The sequence below is a fragment of the Macaca nemestrina genome, chromosome 13 (genome assembly GCF_043159975.1).
Source record: "Macaca nemestrina isolate mMacNem1 chromosome 13, mMacNem.hap1, whole genome shotgun sequence".
NCBI lineage: Eukaryota > Metazoa > Chordata > Mammalia > Primates > Cercopithecidae > Macaca > Macaca nemestrina.
In genome coordinates this window covers 36439248-36458133 of record NC_092137.1, presented here as the reverse complement: position 1 = coordinate 36458133, position 18886 = coordinate 36439248, and the positions used below count along the sequence as shown (strand labels likewise).

At 40.5% G+C, this 18886-nt stretch overlaps 1 protein-coding gene and 1 long non-coding RNA gene across 5 annotated transcripts in view; both read right to left on the bottom strand.

Moving 5' to 3' along the window:
* The window catches only part of LOC105464838 (cysteine rich transmembrane BMP regulator 1), a 196452-nt gene that overhangs the window by 118993 nt on the left and 58573 nt on the right, over positions 1-18886 (bottom strand). The gene's annotated exons all lie outside the window — the stretch shown is intronic.
* The window catches only part of LOC139357814 (uncharacterized), a 35497-nt gene continuing 17409 nt past the window's right edge, over positions 799-18886 (bottom strand). The window contains exon 2 of the long non-coding RNA XR_011611615.1: positions 799-15258. This is a non-coding gene — a long non-coding RNA (uncharacterized lncRNA). The remainder of the gene's footprint in view (positions 15259-18886) is intronic.

Below are 18886 nucleotides of genomic sequence, written 5' to 3'. Positions count from 1 at the left end.
TAAAACCTCTATCAATTTTTCCTCCACTGAGGAAGGGATGCGGTAACTTGGTTCTTCCTCTGTGCAACAATGACAGCAATTTGAAAAAAGTACATAATAAAATGTCAGATTTTAAATATGTCAGAGTGAAGGGTCTGGTGTTCATCTGTAAAATGAGGGGCTGGCCCTTGTGGGTGTCTCCTATGAACATACTCCAGCCAGATGTTCTGAGAGCCCTTCCCATGTGGTCAGGTTCCAAGGATGCTCAGTTCCTGTTCATTCAAGGAAGACCGACAAATGCTTGCTGAATTAAAGGAGGAGCCAGTCATGTTCCTTTAAAACTCAGGTATTTGTCAACACTCTAGAGTCTTAGTAGTGTGTACAAAGTGTGATCTTATGTGATTTTAAAGACAAGGAATAGTAAAACAAGGGTATTATCAGTGATGTTGTCAATAAATTCCTGAGTCCCCGAGGTGGCATATGGATTTCAGAGATTTTTAGAAAGACTTCAAAGAATATCATATGTTGATCTGAGATTTCTGAAAGTGACTTTACTTATGTAATTAAAATGATATAGCAAGAATAAAAAGAGGGTGCTGAATAGAGTGTACAGGGCAAAAATATATCTATTCTACAAGACTGTCTTGGAGAGTAAAAGAATATATACTTTTTCATATTATGTAAAATATAAAGCATGTAAGTATAAAAACATTTCATACATATATGTGTATATCTGTATGTACACACACACACACACACACACACACACACACACACACACACACACACAGAGTACTCACAGGTCTTTGTATTTTCTTCTCTGTTTGTTTTAAACCTAACATCTAACACGATGTCCCAGAGCACAGATGTAATCACTCCATGCTTGCTATGACTCATTAAGGTAAAGTTGATTCTGAAACACAGACACACACTCATAGGCATAGGTACACACACATACAGTCCTCTTGCATGCCAAAAGTTTTAGTTTCAAGTGCTGTTTCTCTGTCAGCTTCCATTACTTTCTCTTTATAAATTGTCTCCACTCTGGAGAGAAGGAAGGAAGCAGCCTTATATAGGTAATTTCTCCTGGAGACTGTTCTCAGCTATTTCTACATTCAAGATGTGTGGACGGGCCCTGTTTACAAAGTTGTCAAATTGACAAGATGGCATATAATGGTAAGGAGTGCCTCCAAAAACAAACAAAGACGTCCCAGTGTTTATACCCATACCATAAAGGCTCTCCCTGGTGAGAAACTGCTTCTGCAGACCCCTCCCAGAGGTGGGCATGCCTCTGAGAACAGCCTCATTCCGGTCCCAGGACTCCTTCTGTGAAGGCATCTCCACCCTTTGGGCCATTCCTTTGGCTCCAGCAAACTTCCTAATCAGACTCGCACTGAGGCAAGCCCCTGATGGAGCCCCGCGTTTCTATGCCCTGTTTGTGTCCTTTGTGTATCCACCACGACCGCCAAGAGGGCACCCAGAGACTACAAATATGTGAGCTGCAGCTGAGCAAAGGGATGTGTTTACTTTCCATCCTGAACTACAACTTGACCTACAGCAAAAACAAAAATACTGCAATGTGTATTTTTTTCCCAGAAATGATAATTATAGTACTCCAAACATTTTTCAAACTTCAACTACCAAAATAGAAAAGGCATTTCAACAAATAATTTATTAAATAGGTACTTATATTCTTGGTAGCCCTTACATGGAAATCATACTTTTTTTTCCTCTTCATAGCCATTAAAGGGCTTGGCTTCTGGCTCAAAGCCATCTTCCAGGGCAAGATGGGGTTCAATCTCCCAAGGAGAGGTAGGAGGAAAAAGTACTCCCTATTCATCACAGTCAGCATGAGTTTATAAGCACCTTTTTCTACTTCAAAATACCGGCAATTTAAGCATTACAGTTTGTATATGGGGAAACTTTTACGCATCTGGCTGATGGGATGTGCTGGAATAGAAGTCTAAGGCTAGATACACCCTTGGTCCCAAACACAGAAGCAGTACTTACACTCCTTTCAGGAGCATCATGAGAATCCCAGCTTATTTTAGCAACTCTCTCTGAAGGGAATGCTCCCTCACCTGGTCCCTTACTTCTAGTCCAAGTCTTTTTGATCCCAGGACTCCCATCAGGACACACCCATTGTAACTACTACTGTCAGACTTCCCAACACTCTTTAGACCATTGGTTCTCAAAACCTGAGCAAGCCAAACGCTTTTCTAAGCACAGATTGCCAAATCTTGTCCCCAGTTGCTAAATTAGCTCGTCTTGGGTGAAGCCTCAGGATGTGCATTTCGAACAAAATCACAGGCTCCTGATACTGCTATTTAGGCACTGTGCTTTGAGAACTACTACTTTATACCATATCCACTTGCAAACATCAGTCTCTTGTAAGCTCTACTATCTTCTCTCCTCCCTCTAAAAACAGCTGCTTTCTCTCTTTCTGTATGCTGGTCTGTCTATTTTATACATTTTAGCACAGTAGAGCTGGCTCAAGGTATAGAGAACAGCGACAGGCTTGATGGACCTGAACAACAGTCATCCCAGCCAATCTCATCCTCTTCTATACCAAACAGCAACCCACACAGAGCCCCAGCATCTCGAGCCTGAGAGAATTCAGAGAGGACTACAATAGAGGGACCAGGCAAACTGTTGAGGCTTCCATAGCAAGAAGAGATCATGACTGCTGCCAAAGTGAACAGTGTGTCCTGTGTCAGTGTTGTTCCCATATTCCAGGATTCCCTTCCATTTTCAAACGTCACAGGACATCATGATTCCACAAATAAGTCTCAACAGATTATGGAGAAACAGCTCTCACAAAGCCACATGCCAGTAATTGGGAATTTGTGTTATGTGCAATAAGAGTGTCATGAAATTTAATTCCATAAATGTTGTGGGGATTGGGCTCCACACAGGTGCTAGGGACCCTAAGTTCCTTTTAGCTTTTTTGCCCTCAATCCCTATGGTGCAGCCCTTGGCCATATGGTATTCCAACTAGTGGGAGAGGGGAGAAGTTGAAGGGGAAGGCGCAACTCTAAATGGCATTATGGGAAAAGGGGCACTGTTATTTCCGCTCACTTCAAGGACCAAGACTCAGTCACGTGGCCACACCTCTCTCTAGGGTGTCTTTATTCTGGGTGTCTGTATCTTTAAACATTTTATATCTATGCAAGAAGAGGAGAATGAACACATGTATATGGGGACAATCAGAAACTTCTGGAACAAGTTTCCTAAGACAATGAACTGTAAGAATAATGGAAGTATTTTTGCCTTAAGAGTGAATGTAAGTAAAGCATTCTGAAGAATCACTTGAGAAACACTCAAGCAGTATGTATACTTCTTACCAAAGCTCTACATCTGTCTGTTACAAGAACCTGCAAGATTCGTATTCATTAACTCCAGGAATATTTAACAACCAACTGCTAAATAAGAGACACTATAATAAGTTGTGTATTTTAATAAAAACAATGATGTATAGAAAACCCTTTGTTCTCAACAAGCCTAGATTTTCTGTACATATGAACTTTAAGGAGAAAGCCCAGGCTTCTTTTGCAGTATTCTATAGCTCAGAATTTTCAACAAATCAATCTAATCCTTCCTACAAAAAAGATGAATTAGAGATTTGAAGCTTTAATTACAAGAGAATAGGGAAATCAATATTACATACAAATGTGGGAATGATTCTGTCTACAAGACTTACTTGTCAAAGGAGAAAAAAAGTTGTCTTAGTCAGAAATTTGTAGATATGAGTAAAGAAAAAAAAAAGTGACTTGGAAAAGCCAAATGACTTGCCCACGGGTCATTTACCTATGAATGTCAAGGCAGGGCCGGAAGCCCAGTCTACTGGGGAATCCTGCACTGCTTCTATCAAAACACACAGTCATCATCCTAACCTTCTCATTTTTCACTCTTTGCATCTTTCCCTGATGGTTATTTGATCTCTTACATAATATTTAAAATTGCTTAGAATCTAGCTGAAAAAGTGTTTGATTACGAAGTTCCTTTATCATGAAATCAGCTAAATATACAAACCAAACCAAGACAAAAATAACTTATTTATTAGTCGAGCGGCTAAGAAAGGTCAGAAGAGCAACCTTTGGTCATAGGACAGCTGTAGTGCTGTCCACCAGCCAGGTGCTGATAGGCTACCCACCCACACGGGCAGAGCCTCGCCCCCTGAGACAGAGTGAACAAATGGGCTAGGAATGGGAGGGAGGGCAGGCCTGCAAGATGGAATACAAGGGCGATTAATCTGTCTGTACACCAAGGGTCTTGGAGCTGCAGCCCTAGACAGAGACAGTGCCCATGAGGAACAACCTAGGGCCTCCCCATATTATAGGGACTTCTCTGCAACAACTGAATCCCCAGAAGTTTAGACCTCCAGCGATCTCCTTAACCCGTTCAGAAGATGAAGTCCAGCCAGAGAAAAGTAGAAGCTCTTCCATGGCATTATGGGATTTCACTCCATTCAGTAATGAGAGCCGCTGGTAAGACTAGACAGGGTCTCTCAACATGAAAGATGGTAGAATGCTTCATGTGGAAGTTGTGTGTCTGCTTCAGGCCTTGGCTCGATATGGCTCCCACCTTTGAAAGCTTGCTGTCTACAAGACCCTCTTATGCTGCATGGCTTCCTCACAGTTCAAACAGTGCTTTTCTGCTCTTGTTCTGATCCTTGGTGTTGTGAGGGAAGTGAATTACCCAAACATCTCCTGCTGATGGCTGAAAGACTCTGTCCCCATACTGAGAGGATGCATCTGCCTGCCTAGTCTTGTGAAGGCACTGCAGATCTCCTGCCTCGCAAATGAGGAGGATGAAGCCAGCCTTCTCTATTTCTTCCCCATTTTTTCTTCCTCCTTTTTTTAAGACGGAGTTTCACTCTGTCGCCCAGACTGGAGTACAGTGGCACGATCTCGGCTCACTGCAACCTCCACCTCCTGGGTTCAAGAAATTCTCCTGCCTTAGGCTCCTGAGTAGCTGGGATTATAGGCACGCATCACCATGCCCGGCTAATTTTTGTATTTTTTAGTAGAGATGGGGTTTTGCCATGTTGGTCAGGCTGATCTTCAACTCCTGACCTCATGATCCGCCCGCCTCAGCCTCCCAAAGTGCTGGGATTACAGGCGTGAGCCACTGTGCTTGCCCATTTTCTTACCATTTTTAAAGTCACTGCTACTCTCATTCCCAGGAAAGTCATTTATTAAAATTTGGCGTTTATGTCAATGCTATCCTTTGTCCGTGTTATAACTAAAAACCATAAAAATGTGCCTTGAATAGGGAAAGCACTACCCATACAAAAAAAGGAGCCTCATGGGAGGTCAGATATGAACAAGGGAGAGTGGTAGTACCACAGGTTTTCTTTAGTGATACTGGGAGCTTGATGGACTGGCTCAACGTGAATTTGTATTCTAAGTGATTTTTAACAACAGATTAAGAGGCTACCTTTTGTCCCTGACTTACTGCCCATTTTCTGAGCTCCAGGATCTAGGCTATTGCTCTAATTCCTAGTTCTACTTGGACATACCAGTTCTTCACTATCTTCCCTATTCAAGATACTTTCTTCCAAAGAGGCTAAGGGAATCCCATAGTCAGATATTCTGTCTTTAAAAAACACACACAATGTTTGATACAGGTGGCTATTGATACACGCTAGGGATTTTACTTGATCTCAAAGACTTAAATAAGAGACTTGAGACATCTCAAATGACCTTCAAGATTAATGATTGTAACTCAAAAAGGGAATTCAGTCAAGATATCATTACTGGGCCTCCTATAAAAAAGGGATGGAAACAAAGTAGACTCAGAATTTCCACAAAAGTCCCGAAGTCTTTGCAAACACTCTGTTGTACAATGCCACAGATCATAATTGCCCCAGAAAGTGAAATTTTTTATTGGCCAGTACACTCACTGAGGTATTTCCAGAAATTGCTCTTCTTGGTTCTGGACTATGCATTTCAGAGATTCAATCTATTGCCAAATACGCATGCCGGCTTTTTAACTGGCTCCAGATTTCTGTTTTTTTTGGTAAAGAACCATCACTTTCTAGTACCTTGTTATTCCTCTGCACTCCCATCACCAGGCCTTCTTTTATAAAGAAAACAGTTTTGACTAGTTCATGACTTCCTACATATGTGATAATGGGCTAAAAACAACTAGGCGGTTGGCTTGTCACCAGATAAGTGATTTTCTCCTGCACAGGGGCTATTTCATAGCACACCTGATTCAAATGACAAATCACTACATGGCATGGATCCTCCAGGTCACTGTTTCATAAATAACTGAATTCATGAATGTTAAAGCAACAAATTGCAAGGGTCTACTCTGTTGATTTCTGAGTAATAAATCTTGTATAATTCACAGTTGCTCATATTTAGCAATAACCTCATACCTAACTCTTCCACCCATTACCCACTTAAGAATGCGTCAGAAGGCACCACCTCATCTGAGCCTCTGATGAGAATGTTGCTGACAATGGAATTTGTCACCAGTAAGCCTCCTTTTGAGTCAGAAAAGGATTTTTCAATTTGTAATTACAAGGGCACCCTGGAATCTAATTTCCATTCTAAATTAGGTTATTGGGAAGCAAGAATTATTCAATTAAGACAATGATTTTATATTGGAAACTAACTTAGACTAACTTCCAATAACAATTTAAAAGTAAGTAATCTAAGTTTAATCTGCCAGAAATATGTAAAGCTAATAAGAGTTCCTTAACTGAGTTTTCAGTAATGAGTCTAACACCGACCTGTACCAGTACTCCTAGTGAAATAGTTTTAACATGAAAATTCTGCTCAGCAGTTATCTTCTGATATTATTTCTGAATGAGTATGTCTAACAGTTGAGGTCTTACTATCAATATGTTTAGTCTGCTAGAGCTGTTTATTAAGGCTGCAAACCACATCATCTTTATATTACTCAGAAAGCCAAGTGGTATTCATTCTTTCATTTGCAAATGTTCCTGAGCGGCTACTTGACCCACAGTGAGTATGATACCCAGTCCCTCACCTCCACAAACTCACTACAGAGTTCGAAAGAACAAGAGGAACATTAGCTAGCATGGATTATCTCAGCCATGGACTCAGTCCTGGGCCTGTCATTAACTGCTTACGTGATTTGGACAATTATTTTCATCTCAATGGGCTTCCATGTCCTCTTGTACCAACAGGAAGGGTAGCAAATGAATCCTAAGGTTCTCTGCACTCCAAGAAGACAGAACAATGAAGAAATTATTTAACAAAAGAAAACAACAACCAAAGAGGTGACTGCAGGCAATCTGTTATATTTTGGGGGTGGGTACATGTGATAATTTAATACATTCATACAATTTGTAAAGATCAAATCAACAACTGAGATATTCATTGAGGCACATGAGTGGCAGGAACAAAAAGGACTGTGACTAGAAAAAGAAGAGACTAGGGTGCATCGCAATTGTTGAAAGAACTACATGGAGGAAGTGAGAAATTTTTATCAGGGTTTTGAATTACAAATATGATTTAAAGCAGGTGAAGTGAGGATGCTGGAAATAGAGACTAAAAGTAAAAGGAGAGTGATATGTGATGCAGCACAGTGGCCATGCTCCCATACATCCTACTTTCCAAGGACACAGCCCTGCTGCACATGAGCAGACCATGGCCTTAACTGCCTCTGTGCTTTTCATCAGATATGTCCATCTCCTACAATGCTCTTCCCCAACATTCATCCATCTGGCCAGACTGCTACCACCTACCATCCAACATCTACTGCGCAACCATGACATCCTGGGCACTTTGCTAGAGGTCTGGAGAGACAAGGTTGAACAATACATGGTTCCCACCTTCAAAGGGCACTGTGGTCATCTTCAAGCAAAAGCCATCTCCTCTGTGAATATCCCTTCACCTCTGCCTCCCCCACAAGTTGGATTCCTTCCTTCAGTCTATTTTCATAGACTTTATGCACAACCTATTTTATAAAATGTTCACATTGCATCATTAATTATTTACACTTATATCAGGGCAATCCATGACCAAATGTGATTTCCATGAGGACTGGGCCTGAGTTTCATACATTTTTGTTTCCACACAGCCCAACATAATGCCTAGACCACAGCAGGCAGGAAGTCAGCTATTATATCCTTTACTGATACCTTCTACTACTCTTAAATCTCTTTTTCTTTCTCTATTTCTTTCTATCCACTTACCTACGTACCTGTCTGTCTAGTTTGTTCTACCACTTACTACTAGTCTGTGGACCTCGGTCACCTTTCCTAGCTTCAGCTTCCTCATCTATAAAATAATAAAAGTCTCCACCTCACTGACTTGTTGAGAGGTTTAACTAACACATCAACAGCTGAGACTAATACCTGGCACATAAGCAAGCATCTATTATTAGTTCTGATTATCATTAGCTACTGACCTTTAAATAGTTACAAAAGATTCTGGAATCTTTTTATAAATCATGGAACCCAGTCAACAATGTAAAGTCTTAACAATCAAATGATACAAGTGCAGAGGACTCAAATACTTTAGTACCATAATCAGGTAGAACCAACCCAAAGTATGCAAAAACATATCGAATGTACAAAGCCTTCCTATCCTAGCTACACAACAATCGCAAAAGGCCTGAACTCTTTTACTGTGTAATTACCACCATTATCTTACTTTGGAAATGTCTGCACACAATGAATTGCACATTACTATAATGCGTACTTCAACCACATAGATCTTGTTAACAAAGGAACATTGTGAAGTGGATACGGTACTTGAGTAGCTGAGCAGGGGGTGTGTCTCAAGGTGTAATTAACTTTATGGACTATTCAAAGGTCTCCAGGTCCAGCATGGTAATTATTTTAAATAGCTAAAAACGTGCTCTATCGGAAGCCCTGGGTGGTCACGTGGTTCAACAAGTCCAAGCTGACTCTAGCTTAGAAGTCCCCAGTATGGCACTACTTACCTTAAATAGTACGCTGAAATTCTCACAATCAGTTCTGAAAACAAACTGCCTAAATTTATTTATAATTTTTAAAGGGCTATGGTACATTAAAATGAATTTGAAAGTACCCAAGAATCTCTGATTTAGACAATTAAGAGATCACACAAAGCTGTAAAATACTCTAGTATGGAAGTAATTCCTTTCTTACCTAAACACTCTAAATACTGCTTCCATTATATATGCTACTCACATGCTTAAAAGCTCATTTGAAAGAAAGTAAAGTAGGTTTAGATTTGATAATGCACTGCAGTATTTCTGTAACCAGTCCTTGGTGTGACATATTTAAAGAAACTGAGGAAATATGACAACAAACGACAATGGATTAGAATTAAGAAAGCAAATTTCAGCCCCAGAGCCATTACTGACTTTGCAGTAACAGTTCCTATGAGAACAACCATTTCCGAAGTATTAAATGAAGCATTTAGGGAGTTATAGCATAAGCATCCCAGGAATAAAACTGGCATCATTAAATCTGGGGAATTTAATTCATGAAACTGACTTATACCACGTATTTTTAATTTTTCTACCTCAAGAATCGTACCATGAAGGAAACAAAACCATAGTATCACAATACTATCAGAAGCAGAGCTTGCCCCTTCCGCAATGGTAAATTACTACCTAAATTCACAGTGAATCTGAATAGCGATAAGTAGTGAAATAACTCTTATAAACACTGGCAGCTGCTGAGAGCAAAGCTTCTCAGGCCACTCAGTTATTGGAATCCAATCTTGGATATTCAGGATTCCAAATGGCACTTAAAACTATTCAATTATGCAGGGGGAGAAAGGTTTACCACCCTGCCACCTTCTATTAACTACATGCTCTATTAACTGGTACAGGTACATCCCCATATATATAGTACTATACTAACAGACATTCAAATCAAAGATTGAGTGCTACTAAAGTACCCTAAAGATTTTTTTAAAATTAAAGAACTTTAACTATATTGAATACATAAGATAAAACTGCAAAATAAAGGGAAAAAGCCCCCAAGAAACAAAATAACAGGACTTACAAATTCAAATCAATAAAAGTGTTCTTCAAAGTCACCTTAGGAAGTTATCTAGCTATTTCAATTCTGCCACTTTTCAATTCTTTTATGTAATGTTCCTTTTGACATTTTCTTTAAAGGCAGTTCATGAGATATACAATAAAATCAGCCTCAGTGCCTAATAGTCTGAGTTTATGTTTTAGCAAAAACAGAATTCCCCAAAGTGCTTACCTATTTTATTAATCAGGTATGACTCCATATGCCTTTTGGCTGTTTCCCAAAATAAAATTCAACTTCAAAAAATCAAAGTTTGCCATTACCAAAGCCATTGGAAAAAGTGCTGCAAACACTGAAGGCAATTAAAAACAAAAAAAGGAAGGAAGGAAAGAAAGGAAGGAAAGAAGGAGGGAAAGAGAAAGAGACACAAAAAACATTCCTCCTTATGCAAGGGCAGCTACATTAGGACAAGAAAATGGGCCTCCACGGTAACGACTGTGAAAAGAGGACATCTTCTGGATTTTAAAATTTGTTTGAGATTTGTTTCAAAGAGTCCCCACCTAAGAATCTCAATGTGAGATACGCCCGACTACATTTTATTCTACTGCTTTTTCGCCAGCTGGTAATTCCCTTTCCCTGAGTAAGCTAGGGCAATATATTTGCAATTCCACTGAAATGTTAATGTTAATTATTTTTCTTACTGAAAGTAGGAAAGAATTTGAGTTTAAACTGGGCTCATATCTAGTCATCTTACTATCACCAGAAAAAGGACTAATAAAAATGGTTTTTTTAAAAAGCCCCATCTAAAAAGAAGTCTGCTTTATAAAGGTTAATTGTAATAGTGAGTAAATAAGCATTTTAAACAGTACTGATTGTAGCTCTTCAACAGTATCCAAAGCCTTTTGTTTCATAACATCATTTAAATTCTCAATCTCTCCCCCTAAAAAGGAAATTTAATTAGGAAAAAGCATATACCATACCTGCATAAAAGTCATACATTTAAATTTACATTAAAAACTTCTTTGGAAAGTATCTCTGTATCCATCTTACAAGTTAGAATGGCAATCATTAAAAAAATCAGGAAACAACAGGTGCTGGAGAGGATGTGGAGAAATAGGAACACTTTTACACTGTTGGTGGGACTGTAAACTAGTTCAACCATTGTGGTAAACAGTGTGGTGATTCCTCAAGGATCTAGAACTAGAAATACCATTTGACCCAGCCATCCCATTACTGGGGATATACCCAAAGGATTATAAGTCATGCTGCAATAAACACGTATATTTATTGCGGCACTATTCACAATATAAAAGACTTGGAATCAACCCAAATGTCCATCAGTGACAGATTGGATTAAGAAAATATGGCATATATACACCATGGAATACTATGCAGCCATAAACAAGGATGAGTTCGTGTCCTTTGTAGGGACATGGATGCAGCTAGAAACCATCATTCTCAGCAAACTATTGCAAGAACAGAAAAGCAAACACCACATGTTCTCACTCATAGGTGAGAACTGAACAATGAGATCACTTGGACACAGGAAGGGGAACATCACACACCGGGTCCTACTGTGGGGAGGGGGTGGGGAGGGATAGCATTAGAAGATATATCTAACATAAATGATGAGGTAATGGGTGCAGCACACCAACATGGCACAAGTATACATATGTAACAAACCTGCACGTTGTGCACATGTACCCTAGAACTTAAAGTATTAAAAAAAAAAAAAGAATATAAGCACTCACGTTAAATTTCTGCTTATGGTTTTGGATTTAAACGTAGTTACGTAGGACCAAGGATCAAAAGACTGTATGAAAACACTAGTTTTTACAATGCTACTGCAATAAAATTTCCTCTAAGCTGATCATGTAGAGGTCTCAGTTGCCAATGTTAAACACCGTGGGGTTTCCAGATCTCCAGTGGCCTCTGTGGAATGAGGCAAAACAGGCAGGGGAGACTCAAGAAGGTTGCACTAGCTTCCGAAATGGCTGAAAAATGAAGTTCAAATTCTGGGCCACGACACTCAAAGCCCTTGGCCACCAAGACTCAACTAACTCCGAGACATATTCTCCAACTGCCCATCTGTTCTGCTATGGCAGCACCTATGCTCCAGTCGCATGAGAGCTGTTATAGCGTCAACTGTGTTCTCCTTTCCTAGCCCATGTCCCTATGCCTTCTCTGCTTCCCCAGCTGGCAAACTCTTAATTATCCTGCAAACCTCAGCTCCACAGGGGTGAAGGCCTCCTGAACTTTTGAAAAGAGTTAGGCACTGGCATGCACAGGTGCTATGGAAGAACCTCTCAAATGGCACTTAAGACCCTGTACATATGGTAAGAGAAAGGGATTTAGTGTCTTTGTGTCTGCATTGTGCCTGGGACATCACTGGCGATCATTATTAAATCTTGATGGACTGAACAGTTGAGACAATAAAGTAACAGGATTGGTTATGAATATGAGATCCAGAATGAGACCATCTGGGTTCCAACCTCGGCTCTACCTCTCCCTGCTATGAAATCTTGGGCAAGTTACTTCACCCCTTTAACTTACTTCACGGGGTTCTTGGGTGTGTTTAAATAACATAATCCATAGAAAATGCCTAGGGACATCTGATATATAAGCATGCTCTAAATGTTAGTTATTATAACACCACATTCTCATTCTCAAAAATAGGAGATTTGTTTTTAAACCAATGAACCCAACTAATATAGGTTGCTGGTGGGCAAGAGAACACTAACCATGGAAGACATGGTTATCAAAGAGAAGATATCAGAAGAAGAAAGAGGGCAGGAAGTTGGCAGGGGGAAATAAATACACCTGAGTTAAGGGCTCAAACACAAAAAAAGAAAACAATAAGAGGAAACAGAAGTCAGAAGTGACAAACATTTAAAATGAACAGACAACTGAATGCCATTTTAAAGTCACAAGATCAACAGAAGAAAGAAAACAATCACAGGGCCTTAAAGCTATGTATTTGCTAAAAATTAGAATTATTTATAAACTGCCATCATTTCTGAATCTCACCACTGACTATGATGACCACTGTATGATGTATGATGACCATATAACCACATCCCAGATATTTCAGATGTGCTGCGTAGATTACCTAGGTCAGAACCAAAAGCCCCCTTTAAATTTATTTACTCATGCACTTCTCATTTTGAGATAATAATTGGCTCCAGGAGAAATGAAATGAAGCTTTATGCTCAGATTCTAACATAAGCTTCAGAAACAAGAGAAATAACACTAAAAGAGTTAGTACCCCTAGAAGGAGGCACAAGACCTCCTTCTTCAAATCAGTGCATTTTCAATGTGGTAAGTAAGGGCTACAACGTGGTACATTATCAAGAACACGGAATGTGAATGGGCAGCCTTAACAAGTTGCTAATATCAAAACTACCTATTCTGGGATGTCAATGAGTCTATTTCAAGTGGCAATAAAATGTGCTCTTATTAATGATGCAAACAGGAGATTAGAATATTAACATAGTACTTCAAGGAGCTGTAGTTTTTAGTGAACCATGTGTTCAATCTGATGTCAATCACAACTGTCGGAAGAGGTAAATCAAAAAGACAAAGCTACTACTGAAAATGACAAAAGTATATGTATCTTTTAATGTTGCAGAGAGTAGGTCCTTTCTCAACCAAATTACCATGTTGTCCTAATAATAAAAAGCCTTCTTTATGACTAGAACCTTAGTTTTAAACCTTAGGACACCTCCCTCTTGAACAGGAAGCCTATAAACCACTCAGCTACTCTACTGATTGCTGGAAAATTTCTTTAAATACGCTAGCATTTAATTAGCAACATCCACTTATATTTATTAGAGGGATAGTGTCAGGATACATCAGGCTAATGACTACAGCAGGAGAGAGGAAGGGGAAGTGGGGAAGGCAGTAGGAGGAGGAGAGGAGACAGAAGCGATAGAGCCGGGATTTTAAACAACTGTAAGTGGTGATGACACAGTGGCCTAGGACACAGCTCTGGGACCACCATCTCATTTTAACAGAGAGGGCAAGGAAGGTGCCTAGAGGTTAAATGACTTGTCCAAGGTCACAGATCCATGGAGACCTCAGGACAGAGACCCAATGGAAAGAAAACTTTTGATCAAGACACAGACACCTCAGTTATCCGAACCCTGCCAACAGAGTGGTGATCTATAGATGCGATTTCCTATTGAGTGAAGGCTGCTTTACCTGGTTTCTGAAGTTGATTCCTTGGTTTAGTGGCTTTATACCACCTCTGTATTGCACAGAAAAGGGGAACCTGGACATGGCAGAATAAAGAGCTCAAGCAGCTGGGCATGGCGGCTCACTCCTGTAATCCCAGCACTTTGGGAGGCCGAGGTGGGTGGAGTGCCTGAGCCCAGGAGTTCAACACCAGCTCAGGCAACATAGTGAAATGCTCTCTTTACAAAAAATACAAAAATTAGCCAGGCAGGGTGGTGTGCACATGTATTCCCAGCTACTTGGGAAGCTGAGCCCGGGGAGGTGGAGGATGCAGTGAACCACAACTGCACCACTGCACTTCTGCTAGGATGTCAGAGCGAGACCCTGTCTCAAAAAGCAAACAATAAAAAGAGCTCAAACATGAAGAGTGAGAGAGCAAGACTCAGAAGAGTCTGTCGTGTCACCTGGGGCCTTGCACTCCTGCACTGTGCCTTGAATTTCTCCCTCTCTGCTGGCTCCTTCTCTTCTACTTATAAACATGCTCCATTTCTACAATTCAGAAAGTAAACACTCCTCCTTGAGTTCTTACTTTATCTTCAGGCCTGTTCCCTTAGTCCCAACCTTCTTGAAAGCATAGTTAGTGCTCACTTAGGTGCAATGTGCCTGCCACTCAATGCTGCACAGAAGATGGGCACGCACAACTCTCCACTGCCATCACCTCCTTGGTCTAGGAAGCCCTCCTGCCTTTCTTCTCCATTTACTGAGATCCTGTTCATCCTTCCATGTTCACAAAAATGCCACGATTTCTGATTTTCCTCGTCAGATTATAACTCCTTTCTCAGTAATCCTGTGTATTTTCCTTGTACCTGTAAATTGTGAAAGTACTCATTTCACTCTACTTTCTATTCTAGTGAGTGGTGTTCATGCCTGTCTCCCCAAGAAAACTGGAAGCCTCTTGAGTTAGGGCCATACCTTATTTATCACTCAAACGCTCACTGCATTTAAACCTTCTTTGGTTCGAGTTTAACTGGCACCAATTTATTCTGGATCTTCGTATTATTGTTTTTAAGATCTCAGAGATGCGGTGGAGATAGGTCTTAAGCTTTGGAGACCCTACAAGGATCCCAAACTCCAAACGCTCAGATAACAGATCCCTGAAATGAAATAGATTAGAGTTTAGAATAAGGAAGAAAGATAAGAGAAAGGTAACAGAAATTGAATATATATAATCTGCTATGATAGTATTTCATATTTCAGGCCCCAAATGCTGCCATGAACCACCTTAGCTTTGTTAAATTGGTAAACAGGTTAGTAAAAAATTGAAGTATCTTAATATTGCCGGAAACAGGCCAATAAACAAAGCTGTTTCAGTGTAAAGGGGAAAATGCAATGGCTGAGAGGAAACAAAGGCGAACAGAAAACAGAAGAGGTATGGTGGAAGAGACAGTAAGGGAAGAGAGAAGAGGGGTGAAAAAAAGGACGTCAGAGAAAGTTACAAAGCATTTAATCACTACAGACACAGGAGCTAAGTGGTCTGGACAAAAGACAAAAGAATAAGGGAAGGACTGCAACATCTGCACCATGCAGAATGGCAGACTTCTGAAGAGGACAGAGTCCAACGTGAGTGGTGGGATTCTGGGTGGACGGCGCTGAGTCTGTTATCTCCTGAAACGTGTGAACTGACCTGGATGCTCTTCCCACCTCTTTGCTTCCCCATCCACCACCTCCGACATGCTGAGGAGTAGAATCAGAAACAGAGCCCTGGCAATGGCTTCAGCTGCACAGCTGGTCATGCTCTGAAGCCAGGACAGACTGGGCTCAGGAAAGAGGCTGTTCGACTACAGAACAGATTCTCCCATTAATCAGGAATGCTCATGGGAGGAAGAATCGGAGCCAGTCAGCTACTGGTCTGGATATGGCTAATAATTTCTCTCTTTGGTTTCTGGAGGATCTGTGCCAGGGTTTCTTCCAACTGCACACAGCAAATATGATTTTCCTTCTGTATCTGAAAAACTGGCAGCAAAAATACCGAAAAGAAATGGGACTAGGGCCAAAAGGGTAAGCTTAAATGAAATTAGGCTTAAACTAAAATCAAATGACAGGTCAAAAAATACTAAACCTGTGATGTCTCTTCCTTTCGGAGGACAAATGCAGTGTTGTAGTAAGAGTTATGTCTTATGTCTTGTTTTCTAAATTCTGAATGTGTTTTATACTTATGGATACTTTCTGATAATCTGTTCACGGTATCTTTATTGATTGTTTTCAATCAAGGAACCGGTCATTCTATTCTTAACTCCACATGCTACCTCTCTCCTCACAAGTTTGCAATGGCAATAAAGTTCCTATTCTTTTAGCATATCATAAAAGTTATCTTCTATAATTTAGGTTCCTCAATGGCAATAAAGTCCCATTTTTTTTTAGCAAATCATGAAAGTTACCTTTTATAATTTAGTTCCATAGTTTCAATCCATTATTATTATTAATTATCATTATTATTATTTTGACACAAAATCCCACCCTGTCACCCAGACTGGAGTGCAGTGGTGTGGTCTCAGCTCACTGTAACCTCCACCTCCCAGGTTCAAGTGATTCTCCTGCCTCAGTCTCCCGAGTAGCTGGGATTACAGGCACACCCCACCATGCCAAGCTAATTTTTGTATTTTTAGTAGAGACAGGGTTTCACCATGTTGGCCAGGCTGGTCTTGAACTCCTGATCTCAAGTGATCCACCTGCCGTGGCCCCCCAAAGTACTGGGATTACAGGCATGAGCCACTGTGCCCAGCCCCAATCCATTATTTTTTTAAATCATCAGACACTCATTAACTATCCCCTAGATGCCAGGCACCATCTCTGCTTTCAGAGGATATTGGCAGGCACACAGGAAAATAAAATGTGGTATGATAAGCACACAGACACAGACTAAGTATAATAAAGTCCTACCACATGAGTCCTCAGTTAGGGAATGGAGGAAGAATGATTTAAACAGTATGGGTTTCTCCACATGCTCTGGAGTGTGCATGAGATATGACACTCACGATCTTTCATGTCCCCCAGCTAGCCTTGGTTCCACTGGGATTCTAGTGTGACAATAATCATGCCTGAAACAGTAGATGCATGTAGTGAAAAACTTACAGAAAGAATCCCTGAACAATTTTAAAGCGAAGCCAAGCAAATTGGGATGTGGGTTTTGTTGACATCCCTGGGGAAGAAACAAAAGCCTTCTCCAAAGGTCAGAGAAACACAGCCTACAGAAGAGACAGAGGATTAGATAAAACAGCAGGAGACAAAGCTGAAGAGCTGGAACCAAGAGCTACCAAGGCGGAATTTTCAGTTTTACTGATGTGTTCCAGGTAGTGAAACATTCTAATGACTTGATTTCCAAAAAGCATCACCATACGAAGAAAAGGACTCAGAATCACTTCCGTCTCCAGTGTACTCTCAGTTTCTCAGCAGGTAATTTTGACTCCCCTTAGTTTTTTCTCAGTCTTACCCATCTTAGGAAATGGTACCAACTGCTTAAGCCAGAACCCTGGGGTCACTCTGAAGTCTACCCCCAACCTCACCCCGAAATCCAACCTATTTGAGCCCTTTTAACTGTATTTCCAAATGCCACAGAGAATCTACTCCCTTCTCTCCAACTCCTCTGCTACCACCCTGGTCCAGCTACATAGCAGTCTCCTGGCTGGGATCTCCTTCAGTGGCCTAAATAATCTCTCTGATTCTACTCTAGCTTCCTGCTACAATCCATTTTCCATATAGCAGCCATAGTTGATCTTAAAAAGGGCATCCTCTCTTCTCCATCTGAAGCTTCAAACTCTTCCACGGATTCCCATTATACTTAGAATAAAATCCAAACTCTTTACCATGTTGTCTATGTAACTGAGCCCTTCCCTACCTCTCCAGCTTCCTCTTCTGCCCCTCTCCCCGACACTCACTCAATACACTACAGTCACATCACACCTTTAAGTCCCTCGGGACACAAAACTCTTTCCCCCATACTGGGGTCACTGAACACAGACAAGTTCACTCTGTCTAGAATGTTCTTCCCCGAGCTCTTTGCACAGCCAGCTCCTTCTTACTTTTCAGTCCAACTTAAAACATCAGCTCTTCAGAGAAGAGAAATTCTCTCAAGCTATCCTACCTCAGTCTCAGCACCCTGTAAGTCAACAGTAATCACATAATTTTATTTTTGCCCCTTAAGACTGAAAGCTCGAGGGGACTAGAACCTTATCTGTCTTGTTTGCCCTGAATCTAGCACAGTGTCTGAACAGAGCAGGTGCTCAATAAATATTTGTTGAATGAATGAATAACAGATTAGGGAAAATTAAGTAGGCATTTGCTAAGGGCTGATAACTACCCTATCCAATGTAACTCTACAGAAAAAACATATAAACTTCAGATAAAACAAGCTTTTGTGTGTCATTTAACTTTTAAGGCTACTTTTGAGAGCTGCACTTAATTTTGAGGCTATAAGGATTTGTATATAACAGCACTGCTTCTTAATATTTCCATATCAGAACCAGACAAATGGCCTACAGTCACTGGTAAGATGAGAGCAGAGATGCCAAAGCATGAAGGCCTTCAGCAGTGAGAAAGGCATATGGTACCCAACTGAATTCCCATTAAAAAAGGTACATTAGGGTGTGCTGCTATTATTCAAAGTCTCAGGAAAAGCTCAGAAACCTATTGGATGTAAAGCAGGGAAAACATGAATATATGAAGATGTCTCCAGCTTACTGTTATGATATATATATTTTAATTAACAGAAAATCGGATCTCACT